The following is a 22,227-nucleotide window of genomic DNA, read 5'->3' as shown; positions in this document are numbered from 1 at the left end:
CTCGCGGTCCCCGTGGGGAGGCCCGGGCGCGGGTGTGCGAGCGCGTGTGCATGTGCGCGCGCCGGTGTGCCCGCGTGTGTGCGCACAGCCTCCGGGTCCCGGCCGCCCAGGGCCGCGAGCGTCCCTCCCCGGGGACCCGCCCCCCCCCCGGACCGCAGGTCGGGGGTCGGGGGTGTCCCTGGGCCCCGCGCGCTCACCCCCGGCCGCCGGGCTCCGCGCGGTCTCCGACTCCCCAGCCTCCGGGTCCCTGCATCCAGGGCCGCGAGCATCCCTCCCCCGGGACCCGCCTCCAGGGAGCCCCCCCGGGAGCGCGGGTCGGGGGGTCGGGGGGCGTCCCCGGGCCCCGCGCTCACCCCCGGGCGCCGGACTCCGCGCGGTCCCCGACTCCCCAGCCTCCGGGTCCCGGCCGCCCAGGCTGCTCGGACTGACTACATCCAGAGCCTGCGAGCATCCCCCTCCCCCGGGGACCACCTCCCCCGAGGAAGGCCCCCCCGGGGAGCGCGGGTCAGGGGGTCGGGGGTGTCCCTGGGCCCCGCGCGCACCCCCGGCCGCGCCGGGGCGCCGCACTGTCCCCCACTCCCCAGCCTCCGGGTCCCGGCCGCCCAGGCTGCTCCGACTGCACCCAGAGTCGCGAGCATCCCCCCGCCCCCCCGCGAGCATCCCTCCCCCCGGGAGGATCCCCCCCGCGAGGAAGCCTCCTCCCGGGGAGCGCGGGTCAAGGGGTCAGGGGGTCGGGGGGCGTCCCCGGGCCCAGCGCGCACCCCTGGCCGCCAGGCTCCGCGCGGTCCCCGACTCCCCAGCTTCCGGGTACGGCCGCCCAGGCTGCTCCAACTGCATCCTCCCCGCGAGCATCCCCCCCAGAGAATCCCCCCCGCGAGCATCCCTCGCCCGGGAGCACCCCCCGCGCGAGCATCCCTACCCCGGGAGCATCCCCCCCGCGAGCATTCCCCCCCCGGAGCATCCCCCCAACAAGCATCCCCCCCGCGAGCATCCCCTCCCGAGGAAGCCCCCCCCAGAGAGCGCGGGTGGCGGGGTGGGGGGGTTCGGGGGCATCCCTGGACCCCGCGCTCACCCCCGGCCGCCGGGCTCCCCGTGGTCCCCGACTCGCCAGCCTCCCCGCGCCCCGGGAGGGAGCCCCGGAACCCAGGGAGCGGCCGCGTCGGATGCCCGCCCAGCCCGGGGGACCCCGGGGACCGCCTGCGCGCCAAGCCGGGTCACCAAAGCCCGGCCGCGTCCATCACCCGCGGGTCCGCGTGCGCAGGGCTGCAATGGCTCGCCGGGAACATCAGAATCTCCCCCACGTAAAGGCTACAGTTGTTTTTTGTTTTTATTTTAAACTGCTTCCCCCGGTGAATAATGTCTATTTTTAGATTGGGGGGAATGAGTAAAATATAATGACTACAGTGTGACACCCAGGACCCAGGACTGGAGACTGAGAACAGCGGGGATCTGCGCCCCATCCCTGGGGACTTCACGGGAACAGGGAAAGGATATATCCCGTGATGGATCAGTTTTGCACTCCACCCAGCCGCAGTTACTTTTCTTTTTTCTTTTTTTTTTCCTTTTTTTCTCTTTTGTGTGTGTGTGTGTATGTGTGTGTGTGTGCAGTTTCTAGTGTTGGGGGAAATTGCTTAAACTTTTGTGTGTGTGTGTGTGTGTGCAGTTTCTAGTGTTGGGGGAAATTGCTTAGACTTTTTTTTTTTTTTTTTTTTTGCAGTTTCTAGTGTTAGGGGGAAATTGCTTAAACTTTTTTTTTTTTTTTTTTAACAGTTATCAATAGGAAGTTTTGCTGACAAGCAGGAGCCTCAAAACAGGTTCCTAGACCATTGGCTGGTTATGGGCTTTCTAAGTTTACTGAAGTTTTAAATTATAATGCACACTGTGTAGGAGTAGATGGGACATCCAGGCCTGAGAATCGGTGTGAAAGACTTGAATTGGGGCGATATTCAGAACCCCCCCACCCCAGGTAGTCACTAAGAGGCAGGAGACTCTAGCTTTTAGTAAAACAAAGTGTGATGGACTTAAGAGTCACTAAGGGGGAAAAAAAAAAAGAATAAATAGAAAATAAAGAATAAAGTCATTCCCTTTTACATGTTTCTCTCACATCTTCAAATCCTAAAGGCATTTTAAAAACCATGTCCATAATTATTTGTCTTACAAAAAGAAATGTTAAATGCTACTCGCGTTGTAGCCCTGAGAATATACAACTAAAATATTGTGTTTGGCTTTACGAGTATGACCGAACAAAAGAGATGGGATACACATGCACTGCAGCCTGACAACCACTGAAAACACAGCCCTGCTCAAGGAAGCTCTTTTCCGTTTATCCCCACATGGGATGTATTCCCAATGCCGTACATTCCAAAGGTCCGTTTGAATCATTTTTAAATGATGATGAAAAAGAAGTGCCAGGATGGGATTTTTTTTTTAAGCATGTTGTATGTGGGCCGTTAGCAACAGACCAAGGGAAATGCCACATTCTGTTCGTTACTTTTTTCTGCTCTGTTTTTAAATCTCCATGCTCTCGCTGTCCATATGTATCTGGCTGGATGCATTTTAAGACTTGAGGACTTGGGATTTATTAGTCTGTTTTCCACAGAATTGGGAAATATGGTCCAGGCAGGCAAAAAAGCACCGTGTGACTCTTAGCAGGTCACCAGACTCCTCTGACCTCAGGGTGTAATCTGGCAACTCAAGGTTCTTGATCTAAAATCCACGGGTTCGACTCACTGGGATTCTCGGAGGAATCTGGAACTCCTAGAGCTTTTAGAATCACTACCCACATGAAGAGGTCATCCATCCACTCAAGGATCTCTAAGATCTTTCTCTAAAATGATCGCAGTTGAGAAAAGATTCAAAGAAGAAAGACCTTTTTGAATCTTGTATGTGTTTTATTGAGGTTTTTACGTACTTCTGAAAATTACTACAAGGCAACTCTCAGGTATTTGGGAATTTAAGTATATGTTTACCGATAAGCAAAGTCACTACTGCCTGTGATTAAATTAGTGGATGGATTGTTTCTGAAACCCAAGTGGAGCAGACCCAAGCTTATGAACATAGAGTGGACACAACTTATTAAAATATCGATTCCTTTAAACTGCTACTTAATCCAATAAAGTCACTGTGAAGTGGATAAATATTTCTTCCTCTCATATCACATATCAATGTCACAAAAGGGTTCCAGTAAGGTTTGGGGTGTTTGTTTTTTGTTTGTTTGTTTGTTTGTTTGTTTCTGAAGGTATGTGGCACCCTTCAGCTGAGAAGCAACCACTTTGTAAATAAGTTTTTAATATTGTTTTTCTAGAGAGTGTCCATTCTATCCTCGAACCAAGGAAACAAAAGAGGCAAAATTTCAGACTGTGTACCTCACAAAAATAGCAAAGAGATGACTCGCGGGTATTCCTAGAATGAAGCTGCCTTCCCTGTTGTCAATCACTAAATCGGAGATAGCGTTGACTTTGCTGAATGCTAGAGCCTTTCGGTGGGATGGGCCTTTCCAAAGTGCCTGACGCTTCTCTCAGAAACACAGTTATTTGTTGGGAGGCTTTTCTGGTTATTTCTTTAGCTGACGAATGTCTTTAAAGGCATTTTGTAGCCATACCTCATGTGGGGACTCGTACAAGTGTGAGCGTTTTAATAGACGTGAGGCCAACAGAAGTTGTGTTGATGAAATGAATCCCCGGGTCCTGTAAATAATCAAAATGAACTATCTTCAAAAATAAATAAATAAATAAATAAATAACCACAAAATGAACTACCTTCAGTGAATGCACTGGCCCATCTTTCCTCCTTGGTTGTTCACACCAGAAGTGCTTTTTCTCTTTCACTCTGGTTTGTATGTGGAGCCACAATTTCAGGGGCCTTAGGTACTTGGCCTTCCAGGTGTGCTTAGCTCTGCACATCCAGAAGCAGCTTGGCTCAGAAGAGAGAACTAAATCCCACTCTGCCCTAATCCCCACTCTGCCCTAACCCCCCTACTTACCTTCACCTAGTTATGTTATAACTCAGGGTCTTGATGTTAAGGTGTCGGAGTTAGGTAGCTCCGAGGTCTCTTCTGCTTCTCAAAGTCTGCAAAAGAAATTCCAAAGCTAACACACGAGTCTCTTTATGCTCTCGAGTGATTTTTAATGAACCTTCTCTATCGAGAAGCCAAGAAAATTCAATTAAAAACTCGAACTTCTGTGGGTAGAGGCTTTATAAGAATACGTGGTATTAGCAAAAAACATGCAGGGGTCCGGGAGAAAACCAGCGCTGCTGCTCCAAGCGGCCTGTGTTCCTGAAGACCCCACACAGTTAGAGACCAAGGCGGCGGTGAATGGCAGGAGCCTGCTTAGGAGCTGAAGTGGTGCCGCCATGTGGCAATTATAAAAAGGCAGTTTGAAATTGGAGATTGTGAAAAGTTTTTCTTAAGTGGGCTCCACGCCCATTGTGGGGCTTGAACTCACAACGCTGAGATCCAGAGTCCCAGGCCCTACTGGCCGAGCCAGCCCAGCACCCGGAGATTGTGATAATTTTGATGGAATTTTTAATTTGAGGAAACTCACCTTATTAGTGTTTATGATTGCATCATTTCAGAATTTCATACCACGTAACCACTGCGTCTGCTGGTGTTGTTGAGGGGCTTCACATAAGAAATACTCTTCTAGACAGAATATTCTTCAAGATATTAAAGAGGGAAAGAGGAGAACCATTTAAAATGAGCCATAATTGAGACCGAGCAGGTTCATGGTGTCTGTAATTTGCCAACCACAATTGACACCGTGATTTAACTGTTGGTTGTCTGGCTTCTGTTTATTTAAAAATGTTATTCTGAAAGTAAATTGTATCTGAGTTTGATTCTATTTTTCTCAAGTAAAATCTGTCAAATTATCGAGTGCTTAAAAAAAAAAAAAAAAAAAAGGAAACATTGCCTAACCTGCTTAGATTACTACGTGTTATCAGTCCTAGGAGGAAGCCTCATGACTACACTTTCACCAAACAGAACAAGTCTTACAGCACAGAAGAGCCCTCTAGATGGCGAATATAAACAAGAATATAACCAAAGATCCACAGGGTCACTCCCAATTCCAGCATTAAGTGTTCTATCCAGAGAGGAGGGAATTAAGACCCCAAGAAAGTTGTATTGTTATTTGTGGTTTCTAACACTAGGTTAAAACTCTTCAGTGCTCACCATGGGCTCTTTGGTTTACGATTTCAGTAAGAAATCTGCATTAAAAGGCGAAAAAAAATGTCATGGAAATGTCCACAGTTTATTCACGAAACCTGAAAGCATAATATATGCTAAATCCTATAAACAGAATAGAAATAGGGTAACTTTTGGGGCAGCCTGGATAGCTCAGCAGTCTAGTGCTGCCTTCAGCCCAGGGCGTGATCCTGGGGTCCCAGGATCGAGCCCCACGTCAGGCTCCCTGCATGGAGCCTGCTTCTCCCTCTGCCTGTGTCTCTGTCTCTCTCTCTCTCCCTGTGTGTGTGTGTGTGTGTGTGTGTGTGTGTGTGTCTCATGAATGAATAAATAAATAAAATCTTTTAAAAATTAAATAAATAGATAAATCTTTAAAAAAATCTGAATAAAAAAAGAATAAAAAAAATAAAATAAAAAATAAAAAATAAAATAAATAAAAAAATCTGAATAGTAAATATACCAATACAGCTTTTACCATGAATTTCAGTTGTTCAAATCCATGTTTCTAGATAAATATGGCAGGAAAAATTAACGACTGATCACATCTAAGAAAGTTTCAAGTGAAAAAAAATAAAATTAAAATTAAAAAAAATTTTTTTTTAATTTTTAAAAAAGAAAGTTTCAAGTGCTCATCCTGCACCAGTTATTTGTCTACGCGCTTTATGCTAGCCTATTTCATCGTGACAATAAATCCATAGGTCAGTGCTGCTACTTCCTCCATTTGATAGATGAAGAAATTGAGGCCTAGTGAAAAGAAATACCTTGCCCACAGGCATTTAATTACTAGGTGGCGGAGCTGGAATTCCAAATTAGGCAATGTCTCTTCACCAGCAGGCCATCCTACCCTCTAAAAGATGAGCCAAAAAAAAAAATTTTTTTTAATTAAATAAATAAATAAATAAAAGATGAGCCAGGTGTACACCGTCCGATTGCATAGTCGGTTCTTGCTGCACAGATTGGGAAGTCAGCGCCAGGCAGAGGGCTGGAGGTACAGCCTAGGGCCAAAGCACCCTGTCTCCTCCCTCCACCCCCCCCCCCCCCCGGGGGTGTGTGTGTGCCCTCAGCTCAGGTCATGATCTCCAGGTCCTGGGATCCAGCCCAAGTTGGGCTCCCGGTTCAGCAGGGGAGTCTGCTTCTCCCCCCCCCCCCCCCCCGTCCCTCTGCCCCTCCCCTCTCTCTCTCTCTCTCTCTCTCTCTCTCGAATGAATAAATAAAATGCTTAAAAAAATAAGATGAATAAATAGAGAAAATGTAGTATGACCCTGAGTAGAATAATAATTATAATTTTACAAAATAATGACAAAGAAAAAAGGAGAGCATTATTCACCCTGGATTGAGAAGTAAGTAGTTGAAAGAGTTGACGACTGTAGCTTATTTCCATACTGCAGAACCAGCAGTTTATCTGCCTTAGAAATCTTACCTCTTGAATGCATTAAAAAATGTATCTTTGACCCAGGCTTATTTGACAACTCAAATTTACATGATTTGAAGGGTACCTCATCTCTTTGAAACCACAAAAAAAAAAAATCTGCTTCAAAGGCACATATATCAATATTAATGTAAAGTCTCATGAAGACATAAAATATCCCATTTTATTTCTTCTATATGTATCTTTTGATACATGGGTTTTCCCCTCTCTTTTCCCATCATTTATTAACTCTTCTTCCATTTAATAATAAAATATATAATTCATCAAAATCTGCACTTCTCTACATAAAAAAAAATCTGTGCTTCCTACACTTGACAGCACCTCTCTTTACACCTACACTTTCCTGATATGTAAATGTTTATTACTGTAGCTCTTTAAATGGGGTAATCACAGTATTTTCTTAAATTTGAGCAGCAAATGATCAGTGCAAGCGGGTTGATAAATTAGAAGAAACATGGCGAAGTTTTTCTCTCTTAGCAAAATATCACGAATCCTAAGGTCATAGACTTGTGAATTTTTTGAAAGCCAACTCTGATCTACACTGTGCTTTTTTATTTTTAATAATAGAATTTAAAACATATGCTGTTTTTGCTGAGTCGGTATTCTAGTCAAAGACAATTATTTTCAGACGAGAAGCACATCTTCTGTTGGAAAGTATTTCACAATATCTAATGAAATAACAGTAAAAATTAAAATTGCATTATTTTTCAACTCATTGAATGCCTACTTTGAAACTAAGCAAAAAGATGGAGCATAATATTTCCCTTCAAGGTTGAGGCTGGTGCATGAATACCCTTTCTCTTAACCATGAACTGAACAATAGCTGCTTATTCTGGTCTATGCCTCCTCCCCCTTGCTCCTGCTCAGACTGTTTCCCTCTACCACGTGGCACTATAAGGCTCCCCATGCATCTTTGCTTATAGGGTTATGGACCACGGCGATGCCCCCGGCATACCATTTTTTTCTTTCTCTGTACGTGGTTTCCTGAGAACACTTCCCTGTTCACATCCAGGGAATAACTGTCCTGCCTACCTTGAAAGTTAGGTGAAATTTTGTATTTCAGGATTGGGGAATTATTCTCAGAATTTAAGCAACTAGACTTTGGCTAAAATGCCTTTTCCTTGGTGCTTTCGAAAAGTTACTTATAAGCTATGACTACAAATACTAAAAATCTGGATCATTATGTCATTATAATGTTAGTTTTTTACATTCATATTAAGAATATATTCTATTTATATTTTTACATATATGTGTATATGTAAGTGCTAGGCACTGTATAAAAACATAAAAAGGAAACGTTCATAATTTATAACCATACAGTGGTCATAGTGCCTGCATATATGGGGGGAACAAAAACAACTTCCCTACAAAAGAACCACACAGAAATATTCAAACTACTCACTGTTTTTGAAAATAACCAACTGCTTGATTAAATGAAACTTCTTGACCCCAAAAAGTCTGCAGGAAACAAGCAATGAACCTGAATATCAGTATTTTGAATTACTAGCATATTCAAATTTGGATGACTACTTCATGAAATTGGTTTAGTTCTCATAATAGAATCGATTTAATATAAAAGTTGCCTGTGATCTCCACTTTTGTCACTTTTCTCTTTAGTGCCACCTTGTGGGTTAGCCAGTGACAATGAATATATAGGGTTTTTGAGTTTGGGTTTTGTTTTTTGTTTTTTGTTTTTGTTTTTGTTTTTTCCCTGTGTTGCGTTAAAGTTCGTCTTAGAAAATATTGCAGTAAAACCCAGAGGCGAAGCAATTTCTTTGTTTTCTCAGAGAAGCAAGCGCTTCACGAGAAGATATTTGCCATAATTCGGCAATTGACCACTCCTGACACCAGAACAGTTTCTCAGAGGTTGGAAATATTGGAGTCTACACCAAAATTGATACTCATTTGAAGGATAATCAGCAAACTTATCTTGGGTAACGCACGTGGCAAGCTGTGACTTGTGATTTTTTTCCATGAGAAAAGTGTTTTCTAGACTCAGTATCCTCATTTTTACAACAGTGTCCCATGAGAATTGATTCTAGGTGATTTGAAAGGCTGCTAATCCTGTTGTAGAAGAAGCCCCTGTATCTGCATTAGATCCATAGCTTCCCTCTAGCGTTGTATTTAACTTGCATTGAGTTACTTTACTCAAATCTCCGTTTTAATTATGCTGAAGTTAAAGGGAAAGAGGATGAAGTTAGTACAATATGTGGAAATGGCTCTTTTATTGGAGACACCCAGGAAATGTGTTCCATGTTCTCTAACATTCTCCATATACTAGAGATGCTATAATAATCTTTTGAATAACCAAACAAAAAAAATAGTTTGTCCTCTTTGAAACATCGAAACATGTTAGAATTTATTCCTAAGTTTTCTGTGATATGGCAAAGAAATACATTTTGAAATGGCATTTATGGAGTCATTTCAGAGGAGATGAGAATTGTGTAATCTGGTCACTCAAAGTGTAAATTCCATATCTGGACTCCTCCTGCCCCATTAGGAATTGGAGGTTGTACTAGGTGTTATTCAGAAAGTAATTTTGCCTAAATGCAAAATTTAAATTTTGCCTAAAGCGTCCAATTTGACCTATACCCTGAATATCATAAGCTACAGTTATCCATCCTGGAAGCACACCAACAACAAACAAAATTTAAGTATTTTGATAGGCTTGCTAAAATCTAGGGGCATCTGGGGGGCTCAGAGGTTGAGCATCTGCCTTCGGCTCAGGGCACGATACCAGGGCCCCGGGATCGAGTCCCGCATCAGGCTCCCCCATAGGGAGCCTGCTTCTCCCTCTGCCTATGTCTCTGCCTCTCTCTCTGTCTCTCACGAATAAATAAATAGAATCTTAAAATAAAATAAAATCTCATTATAGAAACAGAGTAGCTAAATAATATCAAATAACTGCAAAAACTTTAGGATTTAACTCCCTGGTCATTTTCTAACTTGAGCCAGTCTTACACTTTGTCTCCCAAAGTAGCATATTGCACTTTCCAAATCAGGAAGTGCGTTTTAATTAAGTCACTTTTTTTAACATCCTTTGGTATTCGAATTTTTCCATGACATTCTGACACATAGTCACTTTCCCATGGATTTGGTACAGGAGCAAATTAAAAGGTGCCTTGGAAGGGCACTGTTCCACCTCTACTCCTCCATTCAGCCTTTACTGGACCATGAATAAGTCACTATTCTTAGAATTTATCCTAAAAAGCAAAACCTAAGAACCAGGGGAAGGGCTTTCTTCTCTGGGGACCCAGAAAAGTAGTGACCATTTTTCCACTCCTGCTTCCACGTTAGCTTTAATAATAAAGGTGTGTCTGCCCTCAGTTTAAGCTGAACAAACTGTGGTGCAGCACCATTCAGGAGCCGCCCAGGACCCCAGTTGTGGCAGTGATGGGACCGCACCCCATCCAGGTAGGCCCGACCTCCATTTGCCAGCTAAACTCTAGGAATGCATTTTAGCCCCTCCTCATTTTTATTACTCATGTTAAACAGGTGGGGTTCCCTTAAGCACATTACAAAGCAACAAAACAGATTTCATATCTACTCTGTCCGGTGACAGAGTCCTTTAAAGTAAAGGACGTGTTTGAAATCCGTGTATATGCAGAAGTTAACATTAATGTTTACAGACACTTTCTGTGACTAGTATGTCTTATTTGGGGGTATGTGTGTGTTTGCTCATCTCTATAAACATATAGAGATAGATATAAATAGATGCAAAAAGCCTGCACGTTTCTGTATGGTCCGAAGGGGTGTTTTATTTGTCTCTGGGCTTCCCTGCAATGCTTATAAAATGCACAGGTAGTTCTCTGTGCCTCTCCTTCATTTTCAGCGCTTGCCAAGGTAGTCAAATTAAACTGCTGGCATGATAGCCGTCCAAATATATAATTCTAGCACCGTGATTATAGGCTCATTTCTTTATTTCTATGAGATTTACCTATAGTAATTATCTGTTTAATGTTCACAGCTCTATAGCAGTTCTCTTTCAAATGTTCAGAGCCGGAGCTATACCTTCTAGGATGTGCAAATAATCAAGTCCTAGCAACATTATGAAATATAATCCGCATTAGGAATTGAACAGAATGAGCCCTCGGATCTGATTGCCTAGGGCTCAAAATGTTAATGCTCGTGACACACCTCATATGTTTCGCCGAGTTGAAATTGCATTAAAACAAGGGAATGAATTGTGATCTTGACCTTAACCTCACTTCGGCAGCCTTTCCATTCCTGCCTTCCCCAAGACGGGAGGCTGTGCTCTGCACACACCGGGCCGGCGGCGCATCTTCACCTCCTGTCTGTTTCCACGATCCCAAAAAGGATCGGCCTGAGGAATTTTATCTTCTGGTGTTCCATTGTGAACTGACTTAATTAAATTTTTCCCAAAGTGCAACATTCCCTGGTTCTTTCTCCAGAAAGCAAATTGAGGAGACACAGAAACAGGTCTAAATGAAGTGCTTTTTTTTTTTTTTTTAATTAATTCAAACAATAACGCCATGAAAAAGCACTTTGAATTTTTCAATTCCCAGGCAATTGGTTCTAAAAAGAAAGCCATTCTAAATTATCCACATGCTCTCATTTATTAGTCTGGAGCTCTTGCCCAAGGAATTATTTGCAAAGGTAATATATATAGAACATCATGGTGATTTACTTGCTTTTTAATAGCTTTTGCCCAAAAACTCTATAGAACTGAAAGTATGTCAGCAAAGGGAAATGACTATAAGAGAAGACTCACTAACAAATAAGAAGTAACTACAAATAAAGATGAAAGAGCCAAATCTCATTTTTTAAAATCGAATTTCCTTGAAGGTAAAGGCCACAGATACCGCTGCTTGTTTACTGATAACCACTTAAGAGTAATCTTTAATTTCTTCCTAATCCTCAAAATAGGTTTCTGCAGTCGTGTTATCCCCTGGGGAGAAGTGTCTTGTGAAATTATCACGTGATTTTATAAAGTCCAGACAACTTTAAACAAAAGAGGAAACCCTTCATGTGCCCAATAGCCATTCACAAATGTTAAGATAATGAACAGTAAACAAAATAACAATTAACGATGCTTTAACTCAAAGATAATTCTCTGGACCCTTGGGAATCCAGTCCAGTACATCAAGATCTAGAAAAATGCAACCAGGAGAGGCACTGGTTTGGGCTTTTGGTTTTTGTTTTTCTCAAAAAGCCATTATCTACTTTCTTGGTACTTTTTAACTACTCAACAAGGGAAAAAGACTATCCTAGGTAGGTCAAAAGTTCTTACCTAAATCCTTCTTAAATTGTGCCTTTCAAATACATGACATACTGTATGAAATGGCTTGTTAAAGAAGTATTCGGAAATGACTTCGCAACTCTTATTAACCTTATGAAAAGCAATTCAGCAACAACTGTCAAAATTCACAAATCTAGAAACTACAGCAAGACATCTGAGATATCATATAACTGTTGGTGTGACTCTGCCGTGTTAGAATAAAATCTTCTTCAGGGCAGGAAACACATATATACGTTTCTGTATCTGTAAAGCAAGCCAAGACTTGGGGGTAAACTGAAAATAGGGTAAGCGTAGGTTGGATAAACTCATACTCCTTTCTGTAGTATTGTCATCAGCTTCTTGGCCTTTCTTCCCTGGTTTCAGGCTTCTCTCCTCCCCCCCTCTCCTAGCAGCACTCCTTGGCCTGCACTCCCTTCAGCATGGCCTACTATGAATTGCCCCTTTGAGCCACTCCAATGGGTCACCCCATAGCCAAGACCCTAGCTCTGGCCTACAAATACGGCGTGAATATTTATCGAAAGCATTATTATCTGCATTTTTGAGGGAATGAACAAACAAAACTGATATCATTTTCTCTGAATAAGTAGGTACAATCTAGAATCAGTATCTGATCCTCTCAGCTTCAATTTTGGAAACCAAAGTGATGTGTTCTCCTGGAACGAGATTTTGAGACAATTTAGGCCATAGAGTAGAGTCATACTTTACATAGGATTTAGATTCTGAAATTATCATATAAAGTGAAAAGCCCCTAGGGGTCAAATTTGCCCTTGAAAAATCCCCTAAAACCGGGGTCAAAAGGCAGTAAACCATAGTTTTGTGCAACATATACATACATATAGATGTAAGTATAAATTTGTGCAATAATACAATGTTTTCAGGATTTTTAATTCAGTTGAAGTTGAGTAAATAAAATATCAGTATGTTGTAAGTCCACTGTTTTACCAACTCACTGCCATGTTTCTATGATGCCAAAATAACCAGCCAATGCAAAAAGTCCAATTAGAAATAATGATAATACCTGCCTTCCTTTGCAACAGAGAGGACTTAGGGTTCACACAGGGTAAACTTCTGAGCAGGTCAGAGTTCAGTAGGACTGAACAATTAGCTACAAACACAGGGAGTGGGGATTTTTAGTGCTGGAGAAAGAAGATACAAATATGAAAAGGGAGAAAATTTCAGATTAACCCTGTAAGGTTGGGTCATTGGATTAGAATTGAAAGAGTAGATATAAACTTATGGTTTTGTAAATATAGATATATAAAGATATTTAAGTGTGTGTATGTGTGTATTCAGTAAGAAGATCTAAAAGCAATAACACCTAAGTAGCAATGAGCAAACTTAATCCCCAAGTCTTGGTTTCTAAATACATCTCTCCAAGGCTCACTGCAAATTCTAAGGGAGGATCAGGGAAAAAACAAAGTGAGCTTTGAATATATTACCGTACCTGAACATAAGGAAGTTCTCAAAAGAATGATGGGAACATGACCAAATAACACAGGAGCCACTTGAAGAAACTCCCACTCACTAAATATGGAACAATTTGAGCATTAAAATTAAAAAATAACAGTAATAGATTATAGTCCACTGAATAAAATATGAATCCGTGAATCCACATTGATATAATAATAGATAAAAAGGAAGAGAAGAAACCTTTTTTTAGATTGGAATTCCAATTAATAAAAAGGAGGAATTCAGGCAAGGCACATCAATGAATGCTAAAATTAGTGGATGAAAGTAGGATGAGGAACAGGCTCTTACACAGTGGCAATGTATCTCTCTCCATGTATTAACTACAAAAGAAAAGAAAACTTTGTAGTGGAAAAATCTACCACCTACCATTGGAATCAAGTGCCCAAAGTTGACATTACCAGTAGTGGGACAAATCGATGCCATGTGCCACCTGATAGGATACAATGAGAAGCCTACAACATCACTTCTTTAATACTTGAGCAAAGAAAGCATTCATAACCTGGTTATAATCAGAAAGAAATGTCAGACAAACAGAACTTTAGAAAACTTCTGTAAAATAACTGACCTTCAGAAATGCCAAGATCATGAAGTCAAGTAGAAACTGAGGAACTCTTCCAGACTGAAGGAGGCTGGAGAGACATATGATGGAGTACAATGCGTAGTCCTGAGTCGGACTTGTTCATGTAAAGATATTATTAGAATAATAATATAATAATATAATAATAGCAATAATAATAATATAATAATAATAGCAAAACTTGAACCAGGGGTCCCAAAGAAAGTATTAAGTTTGCCATGCTGTTCATAAAACTCTTCTGAGAGTTTGAGATCATTTGAAAGTAAAAAGTTAAAAAAAAAGTCCAGGCTCATTAGTACTTTTTTAAACTCCCAGCGTGCCACTCCAAAATTACACAAGCCAGGAAAGGAACATTGGTTGAAAAACAGTAATAACAGCATCCGTAACATGTCAGAGAAGATGAACTAATCATACGATGTCAACCAATCAACTTTTTCACAATGCTTTTTAGATTTTATCTACTCTCCCCGCATCCTAAAGGCACCAGTTTTGCTCATTCACATTTGTCCTCTGATATATCCCATGCACCCATCTTAAACACAGCAAAAGATATTTTAAAAATACCTTTTGCAACAACTGCTTTCATCTTTTTTCTTTCTTTTCCTCTTCTTCTTCCCTCCTTCCTTCATTTATTGACTTTGGAAGCACCATTCATCCTACTGGAAGAACCCATCCTAAACCTAAAGTAACTGAGCCTCACCCCGTTGACCAAGTAGCAGCTGTTAAGTCAGAAGAGAGAAACATGTCTACACATCTACTCTTCTTCCACCAGCCAGCAGTCTGTCTTGCCTGTTCTTCTTTATTACTATTTCTTCCTCTCTTCTCTGGACCAGGAACGTAAAAATGTTCTTGAAATTAATTAACACAACTGGGCAGTCCAGCGACTGTGCATGCCCTATAATCTAAAGTACTCAAACCTGTCACTTAAGATATAAAAAGAAACGAAATCAAGACTGGAAGCATAAGCCCCTTTTATAACTTTTTTTTTTTTTTTTTTTTACTGTCTAACCTATCTTCCCCTGCATTAAGTCAGGACTATGAAACAGTCTGCCACTCCAAACAGGGCTTGTCAGAAATATAGGGAATTGTTAGAAGAGCCCTCAGAAGATCTAAATTCAAATTACCTTGAGTATAATTAAAACACCCTCCATTCTGTAGTGATGACAGGAGAGGTAGAAAGAAGAAAACAAAGAGATGGTCTGAGATGTCAAGTAACATTCATAAAATACCAGAAGCACCTGAGGAAGAGCCTCCAGTTCTATTTGCAGAGATAGTTGAGTTCTCTTGCCAAAACCCGCCTCACAAAAACTTAGGAAATATGCTACTAAATAGCCCAGTGCTTTCCTCCTATAGGCACTCTGATTTGATGATGATGATGATGATGATGATGATGATGATGACAATGATGATGCTGGTAAAAAAACAAAGCTGCTAAGCAGCACTATTTGTGGCATCGTGAGAACCATTGCTAATATCTTCATTCCCTTTGAGATCTCTGTCCTCAAGAAGTATTGCAGCCTAAACTGCCTACCACGCTTACTACTTATTTCATGTGGTGCAGTATTGACACATAGCTGGTGTGAGTGCTGTTGCTTGATTTCATCCAGTAGCCCCACTCATTCAGCTGCATCTCTGTGCTGAAGAGAATCCCAGGTCTCTGTTCTAGCCCAGGGTTCCCCCTCACACCTCTCAAACAACTACAGCTTTCCTTTCATATTATGGGTACCACAAGGAGGGGCCTGGGATGCATTCCCCAACCTACACTCATCTCTTTTCAGTATGGTCCCTAATGTAGGCATTAGATCATAAGATTTCTTTTCTGAAACTTGCCCCAACATTATCATCTCTGTAATTTAACTTACATATGTATTCATTTATTTGACTAATATTTATTAAGAAACAAGAGTGCAGCAGATACTGTCCTTGGCGTCGTGAGCAAAATGGATTAAAGTGCCTGACCTCGTGGAGCTTGCATTCTAATATGGGAGACAGGGAATGAAAAAAAAATAAGTAAAATAAATGAAAATAGGAGAAGGAGTATACTGATAGGTCCAGAAAGATTAGAGATGACAGTCCTCACATTTGAACAATGTGAGATGGGTACATCACTGAGGGAATGGGAACAGCAAGAGCAAAGGCCTCAAGAATGTGACTGGGGTGTTTGAGACATGGTGAGGAGACCTGTGGGGCTGGAGTACAGCAAATTGGACAGAAAAAGGAGGTGACTCAGAAGATAATGTGGAACCAACATTGTGTAAAGTTTTGTAGGCTTTTACAAAAACTTTGCCTTTATTCTGAGTGATCAAAAGCCATTGGAGAGTTTCAAGATGAAGGAATGATATAATCTGTTGTGAGTTCTAGAGAAATTGTGGTGGACTTGATGAGAATTCATATAAGGAGAAGGGAGAAAGAACAGTTTTGAGGCAATTGAAATTGTCTGTGCAGAGAAAGGAGAAAGAACAGTTTTGAGGCAATCGAAATCGTCTGTGCAAGAGATGCCTGTGGTTTGGACTGTGATGATACAAGTAGAAGTGGTGAGAAGAGTTTTGATTTTGCTACTTGTACTTGGGGTATGAGTGAGAAACCTCAAGGCTGATGCCCGATTTTGATCTGTGCAACGAGCAGAATGGGGTTGAGATTTATTGAGATAGCAAAGGCTTAGAGAGAACCAGGTGTGAGAGGAAGACCAAGATTGTTGTGTTTATGTTGCTGATAGTTAAGAATATGTGATCAAAGAATTGATCATTATTTTTGGCAATGTGGAGGCCATTAGTGACCCTCAGGTGATCAGGCTTAGTAGATGGTTGGAGGCAAAAGCCTAATTGGAGAGGGTTCAAGAATGAATGGGAAGAGATCAGTAGTAGCTGAAGAGCACAGGCAAATATTTCTAGCATTTATTTTCTGTAGAAGGTGGTAAAGAAATGGACATTATCCAGAAGAGGATGTAGGATTAAGAGATGGTTTGGGTAAGGCGGGTTAATGATAACAGGCTTATATGCTGATGGGAATGACCCAGTCAGGGAGAAAACTTGGTGCATGAAAGAATGGTTAGAGTTGCTGGAATTATGTCCTAGCATGGGTGTGAGAGGATGAGTTCTAGAAGTAAAGGGGTGGGCCTTGGTTTGAGGACAGACAGTTCATCTGTGGGAACCCAGAAGAGTTAAGTGAGTACATATGATAGTGGGTGCTTGTGAACATTCTCTCCCAGATGTTTCTATTTTCTCAGTGCAAATAGGAAGCAAGGTCACCAACTGAATGGATATGAAGGTATTGAGGAAAAGGGCAAAATATATTCTATAATAATCTACAAAGATAAGTAAACATAAAATGGAAATGTTGGGCTTTAAGATTATGGACCTAAGTGCCCACAGGGTATTAGTAGAAACAAATTTAAAGTTTTTCTGGAGGCACTCTATGCCATGTGGATGCAGCTCCAGAATAGCTAAAGAATTGAATTTAATAGAATTAAGTTTCAGGCAGCTGCAATAGAGATGGGGGGGGGGGAGTGGAAGATAACGGGTATCAGCAAGGGAGCAATCATAAAAATGTACAGTGGAATCAAGACCGAATAAGCAGGAAAATAAGGGTATGAGAGTTAAAGACAATGAAAATAAGGTAGATTCAATAGACTGTAGGTCCCTGCAAAGTTGAAGAAATATTATTGTTTAATATTAGTTATTAAAATGAATGTATCATATTTTTAAGGCACAGTGAATCCCAGAAAATAGTGGCGCTTGTGTTTCAATAAGTAATACGTTCCTCTTTACTCCAGAACTCAAATATACATATATACTTTTCTGTACCATCATTTATTAAGAATTCACATTTAATTCCACCATCCTTCCTCTGCCAACTATAATGTACAATACAAAATTTCTGTACTGTTATGAATCCATTCTTTGGACTTTATTTTCTTCCAACATTCTCCCTTATTTTTCCTAGCCATGACTGACACCAGGCTTTTCACCAAGACTCAATTTTCATAGCAAACTTCATCACCGTAAACTCTCAACTTACAGAATGAGGTGGAGGAAATGGTATGATTGTATCAATCAATGCAGAAAAAAATTATTTGGCAAAACCCAATACTCATTCATAACTTTAAAACTCTAATCAAATTAAGGACAGGAAATATCTACCTCAACTTGATAAAGAACATCTTTTAAAAAAAATACTTTAAAAATCATTCTTGAGGATCCCTGGGCGGCCAGCAGTTTAGCATCTGCCTTCGGCCCAGGGTGTGATCCTGGAGCCCCATGATCAAGTCCTACATCAGACTCCCTTCATGGAGCCTGCTTCTCCCTCTGACTGTGTCTCTGCCTCTGTGTGTGTGTGTCTCTCATGAATAAATAAAATCTAAAAAAAAAAATCATTCTTAATGGTAAATGATGAATACTTTCCCCTAAGTTAGGGAATAAAGCAAAGATTCGTTTCTCACCACTCCTATTCAACATAGCACTATAAGTTGTGGCCACTGCAATAAGGCAAGAAATGGAAAGAAAGGGCACAGAACTTGGCAAGGAATAAATAAAACTGTTTGCAGATTTCATGATTGTCTATTTTAAAAATATCAAGGATGCTACAAAAACAAAACTCCTAGGACCTAAAAAATGATTTCAGAAGTATCACAGGATAAAAGATCTACACACAGAAGTCAATGTCATTTCTATATAGTAACAATGAACATATGAAAACTAAAATTAGGGGCACCTGGGTACCTCAGTGATTGAGCATCTGCATGTGGCTCAGGGCATGATCCTGGGGTCCTGGGGTCGAGCTCTACATTGGGTTTCCCACAGGGAGCCTGCTTCTCCCTCTGCCTATGTCTCTGCCTCTCTTTCTCTGTGTCTCTCATGAATAAATAAAATCTTAAAAAAAAGAAAACTAAAATTAAAACACATTTATAACTTTTCCAAAGAAAATGAAATACTTAGGGATAAACTTTATAATACTTGCACACTGTCTGTATACCGAAAAATGCAAATGCTGAGAAAAGAAGTCAATAATCTAAATAGAGAGAATACCATGTTCATAGACTGGAAGACTCAGCCTAGTAAAGTTATCAGTTCTCTCCAAATTTATCTGTAGGCCTAGTGCAAATCCATCAAGGAAATGTGAATTAAGCCATGATTAGCTATCACTACATACCGATCAGAATGGCTACAATAAAAAAAATACAACATCAAATGCTATCAAGGATCTAGAGCAATTGGATCACTCATACATAGCTAATGCTAATGTTAAATTGTTGTGCTATACTGGAAAACAATTTGGCAGTTTCAAAAAAAAAATGAAACACGGTTACCATGCACTATAATTCTACTCTACAGCATTTATCCCAGAGAAATGGAAATTTATGTTTGCACAGAAACCTGTCTTTGGATATTCATAACAGTGTTATTCATAATAGCCAAAAGTTAGAAACAATCCAAATGTCCTGAGTGAAGAGTCAAACAAACTGGTATACCCATACTATGAGCTAGAACTCAGCATTGAAAAGAATGAACTCTTGTTACATGCAACAGGTAAGATGAATCTCCAGGGAATTATGCTGAGTGAAAATAAATTATTCCCAAGAGGTTATATACTATATAATCCCATTTCTATAGCAGTCATTAAATGATAAAATTATATAAATGAAGAAGTTCTTGGAGGTTATATACAGCAGTAAGAGTGAATGGGAGTAAAGGGGGTGTAGTTACAAAAAGGATTTTTGTGGTGACCGAACTGTTTTACATCCTGACCTGCAAAGGTCACATGAATCTACGCATGTGACAAAATTACGTAGAATTAAGTACACACACATAACACACTCTCAAATGAGTGTCCGTAAAACTGGTGAAATCTGAATAAGGTCCATGGATTGTAGTCAATGCCAGCTTCCCAGTTGTGTTATCATACCATAGTTATCCAAGAGGTTAACACTGGGGGAAGCAGGGTGATGAATACACACGATGTTTCTGAGTCATTTCTGCATTACTGCATGTGAATCTCAACTATCTAAAATTTAAGAGTTAAATTATAGTAACACAGAGAGGGAGAGAGAACAAGAGAGAAGGCTTTCCAGTGAAGAACAGATAATCCAAGGAATCTTACACTTTCGAAAAGGAAAGAAGCAATCAAAACTCAAAGAATTTGAAGTCTATGACTTACATTAAAAGTCACACACCATTTTGGGCAAAAGGAAAAAGTAAAAAGAGGAGCATGCATTATTAGCTCTAACATTAACCTTTTAGACTATCTCAGGCCTTTTCTCTGTCCAAAAGGAAAAAGCAAACAAACAAAACTCTTCAGATCCACTCGGAAGCCTTTCTTAGATGAAGAAGCCTCTCACACCGTTCAAAGCAGCTTAGTGCCAGACATTCTTTGAGTGTCCTGAGTCTGTTTGTAACTTATTAGAAAGAAATCGTAAGTTGCTTTCTCACCACAACACAAGGAATTCTCATTTGGCCCCGTTCCTGAATACTCTGTGATCTTCAGCATAACAGAGAAACACTTTTCAGCCTCTTATGATCTGTAAAAACAAAGTTTAGACGAGAGGAAGAGTCCTCAAAGCTGGATGGTCAGACCCACACTCACTCCAGCGTGATCTCCCGACCATCTCAGCTGCCTTTCACAGTTTAGCCAGGCCTGACATTCCTACGTTCTAAACTGTCAAGTATCTAATGATGCCTCTCATCCCTGAACCTCTCTAACACTTATTACCTAGACTAGTGTGTTTATCTTAAACTGAGGCATATTTATAGGCAATAAAACAGCACTCGTTTTAAGTGTAAGCTGACACATGGTGGGAAATTAATTCACTTCTCTTTAACCATCATAATTAAATTATGGAACATTTCCATCACCCAAAGACGTTCCCTTGGCCTCTTCCTCCACCCCTCAGCCCAGGCCACCATTATTTTGTGTTTTATCACTCTGGATTAGTTTTGCCTGTTTTAGAATTTTACTGAAATGGAAGCAAAAAGTATATTTTTTAGTATCTGGCTTATTTAACTCAACATAATGTTTCTGATACTTACCTATGCAATCATACGTATTAGTATTTGTTCGTTTTCATTCTATCGTGTGTGTGTGTATATATATATATATATATATATATATATATATATATATAGTCATACTGCATAAATATAGAGATAGAGGTAGATAGAGATATGTATAGTTATCCACTCACCTATTGATAACCATTTGGGTTGTTTTTAGTTTCAGACTATTGCAAATACAACTACTGGGACTAGTCATGTACATGTCTTTATATGGAGTCATATGCTTCTACTTCTCTTGGGTAAATACCAATGAGTGGAATGACTCCTAGGATCAAATGATAGGCATATATTTAACTTAAAAGGAACTGTCAGACTCACATTTCTACCAACAACATATGAGACTTATAGCTGTTCCACATTCTTGCTAATAGTTATTTAGTCTTTTTAATTTTAGCTCTTCTAGTCCATTGGAGAAGGACAACCATGATATAGTTTCACTCATATGTGGAATATAAAAAATAGTGAAAGGGATTATAGGGGAAAGGAGAGAAATTGAGTGGGAAAAATCATAGAGGGTGACAAAACATGAGAGACTCCTAACTCTGGGAAACGAACAAAAGGTTGCAGAAGGGGAGGTGGGTGGGGGATTGGGGTGACTGGGTGATGGGTACTGAGGGGGGCACTTGACGGGATGAGCACTGGGTGTCATACTATATGTTGGCAAATCGAACTCCAATAAAAAAATATACAAAAAATTAGCTCTTCTAGTAGGCATATAGTGGAATATCATGTGATTCTAGGTTGCATTTTCCTGATGATGAATGTTGAAAATCTTTCCATGTGCTTATTAACCATTATATTTCTTCTTTTATGAAGTGTATGCTCACGTCTTTTCTCATTTTTTAATTGGTTTGCCTTATTGAGTTTATGTATTTTGGATAACATCCTTTGTCAGGTACACAAATTGTGAATATTACCTGCCAACCCATGGCTTAGTATTTCATTTTTGTTAAGAACGCCTTTTGAAGATCAGAAGTTTCGACTTTAATAAGATCCAATTTATAATTTTTAAGATTTTATGATTGGTGCTTTTAGTGTCGAATTTTCTATGAAATGTTTGCCTGGCCCAAGGAGATTTTTTCCTATAGTTTTGTCTGGAGGTTTTATAGTTTTATCTTTTATGTTTAGGTCAATAATATATTCTAATTATCTTTTGATTTAAAAATAATAATAAAAGCTAGAACTTGCCTCCCTCTGCCTTCATTAATATTAAACTTATTTAAATTGAACTTAATAGTGATTCAGTGTTTTATTTTAAAA

General features: G+C 40.4%; 1 long non-coding RNA gene across 1 annotated transcript; it reads right to left on the bottom strand.

The window, feature by feature from the left end:
• Nucleotides 1-1,765: 1,765 nt before the first annotated feature.
• Nucleotides 1,766-20,570, bottom strand: LOC102155519. Its single transcript, XR_005365422.1, has 4 exons — nucleotides 20,344-20,570; nucleotides 4,545-4,656; nucleotides 3,983-4,068; nucleotides 1,766-3,686 (listed from the first exon to the last, which is right to left on the bottom strand). It is a non-coding gene; the product is annotated as an uncharacterized LOC102155519 (long non-coding RNA).
• Between the last annotated feature and the right edge of the window lie 1,657 nt (nucleotides 20,571-22,227).

The sequence above is a fragment of the Canis lupus genome, chromosome 10 (assembly GCF_011100685.1).
Source record: "Canis lupus familiaris isolate Mischka breed German Shepherd chromosome 10, alternate assembly UU_Cfam_GSD_1.0, whole genome shotgun sequence".
In the NCBI taxonomy this organism is placed as follows: domain Eukaryota; kingdom Metazoa; phylum Chordata; class Mammalia; order Carnivora; family Canidae; genus Canis; species Canis lupus.
This window is presented reverse-complemented; position numbering and strand designations above follow the sequence as displayed.